Source organism: Lichenostomus cassidix, unplaced genomic scaffold (assembly GCF_008360975.1).
Source record: "Lichenostomus cassidix isolate B80296 unplaced genomic scaffold, HeHo_3.0 HiC_scaffold_851, whole genome shotgun sequence".
In the NCBI taxonomy this organism is placed as follows: Eukaryota; Metazoa; Chordata; class Aves; order Passeriformes; family Meliphagidae; genus Lichenostomus; species Lichenostomus cassidix.
In genome coordinates, this window is record NW_028147636.1 from 64,114 (window position 1) to 66,913 (window position 2,800).

Genomic DNA, 2,800 nt, shown 5'->3' on the forward strand with positions numbered 1-2,800 from the left:
GCGCCGCCATCTTGGCTTTGGGCAGCGCTGCCCTCACGGCCGGCCGCCATCTTAGCGCGCGGCGCCATCTCACACGGCGAGGCGCGGGGCGCTCCCCCCTGCCGCCATCTTGGGTGAGGGCGCCGCCATGGCGGGGGCGGGCGGCGCTCGGTGCGCGGCGGGAAGGGGCCGTGAGGGCAGGCCGGTCCTGTCCCGGGGGTGAGGGATCCCCGCCAGGCCCGGCGGTCCCGGAGGGGCTCGGGGGATGCGTCCGGAGAGCTCGGTCTGCCCCCGCCGTGAGGCCGCTGCGGGCGCCGCCATGTTGGGGCAAAGATGGCGGCGGTGTAAACAAAGGCCTGGGCTTGTTGTGGGCCTGGGTGCCTTAGTGTCCCTTTAGTGTCCCTTTAGGGTCCCCTCAATGTTCCCTCAGTGTCCCTTTAGTGTCCCCTCAGTGTCCCCTCAATGTTCCCTCAGTGTCCCTTTAATGTCCCATCAGTGTCCCTTCAGTGTCCCTTTAGTGTCCCCTCAGTGTCCCTTTAATGTCCCATCAGTGTCCCTCAGCGTCCCCTCAGCATCCCCTCAGTGTCCCCTCAGTGTTCCTTTAGGGTCCCTTAGTGTCCCCTCTGTGTCCCTTTAGTGTCCCTTTAGTGTCTCCTCCGTGTCCTTTAGTGTCCCTGTAGTGTCCCCTCCATGTCTTTTCAGTGTCCCCCCACTGTCCCCTCAGTCTCCCATCAGTGTCCCCTCAATGTCCCATCAGTGTCCCTGCGTCTCTATCTTGGTCCCAATATCCCCATGTCCTCCTGCTGCCATGTCCCCCATGTCCAAATGTCCCTTTGTCCCTATTTCTCTGTGTCCAGACACACCAATGTCCCCATGATCCCCTGTCCCAATGTCCCCATGATCCCCTGTCCCAATGTCCCCATGATCCTCTGTCCCAATGTCCCCATGTCCCCATGCACCCTTATCCCAATGTCCCCATGCCTTCCTGTCCCTCAGTCTGTGTCCCCAGGTCCCAATGTCCCCATGTCCCCCATCCCCACATCCTCGTGTCCCCATGTCCCTTCCTGTCCCAATGTCCCCATTTCTCCCTGTCCCCATCTCCCCAATGTCCCCAATATCAGTGTTCCAATAGCTCAATGTCCCCATATCCCAATGTCCCCAAGTGCCACTTTCGCAATGTCCCCAATATCAGTGTTCCAGTATCCCAATGTCCCACTGTACCAATGTCCCCATGTCCCCAAGGTCCCCATTTCTTCATGTCCCCATATCCCAATGTCCCCAAGTGCCACTTTCCCAATGTCCTAATGTCCCCAATGTCCTTTATCCCCAATATCCCCAATGTCCCCAATGCTCCCAATGTCCCCAATGCTCCCAGTGTCCCCAAATTCCCCAGTGTCCCCAATATCCCCAATGTCCCCAAAGTCCCCAATGTCCCCAAATTCCCCAGTGTCCCCAATATCCCCAATGTCCCCAAAGTCCCCAATGTCCGCAAATTCCCCAATGCTCCCAGTGTCCCCAAATTCTCCAATGTCCCCAACATTGCCATTGTTGCTGTTTGATCTTTGTCACTTTCCAGCTCTGAGTGACATCTGGAGATGGAAAAATCCAAATTTCCCTCATTAAAGGTTAGTTGTTAATTGGGTATAAATTGTATTGCTGTATCCAAGTATCTTAAATAAGATTTATATTATTTATATGTAGATAAAACTATATATATTTATATATTTTATATATTTATATATTGTATATTTATATATTTATATTTATGTATTTATTATTTGTATTTTATATATATTTTACATTATATATTTTATATATTTATTATTTATATATTTGTATATTTGTATATTTGTATATTTACATATTTATATTTATATTTTTATTTATATTTGTATTTATACTTATGTTTATATTTATATTTATACTATATTTATATTTATATTTATATTTTATATTTTATTTAATTTTATTTTAATATATTTTATTTTAATTAATTTTATTTTAATTATATTTTATTTTATTTATATTTTATTTTAATTATTATATAAATAAACAATATTTTAATTAATATAAAAATAAATACTAATATTGTATATTTATGGGAGTTATATGTTGTATAACCATATGTATTTAATTATTATTTATATCTCTATTTATATGAAATGTAATTTAAATTTTTATTTATATATTATATAAATAAATAATAAATATTTTTATTCTATTATTTATATAAACAACAATAAAAATAAATCTTATTTATATGTATATCTATAACTATGTATTTACATTTTTATTTCTGTTATTGTACAATTTTATGAGTTATATTTTAAATAGTATATTTGCATGTAATCTGTACAAGTTATCAAGAATTTATCAATTAAAAATAGCAAAAAATTTGGGTCGTTTTGGGGCTGGATTTGGAGAAATAACTCCGAAATAAAAAGTGAAAATATTTTAAAACTATAGAATGTAAATAATACGTAAATAACATGTTTATATGGGAAACAAATTAAAAATAGAGTAAAATCAGTAATGCAAAAAAATGAATTGAATTGAAATGAAATAAAATTAAAATAAATTAAGTAAAATAAAGTAAAATGAGATGAAATAAAATGAAGTGAAATTAAGCAAAATGAAGCAAAATTAGATTAAGTGAAATAAAATAAATGAAACAAATTTTAAAATAAATTCAAAAATAAGAGAAAATAGAAGGAAATAAAATAAAGTAAGATGAAATTTAAAAAAATAAATTGAAATAAGACAAAATGAATTAAAATAAGACAAAATTAAAGAACACGAAATAAAAAAAAGTTAAAAATTG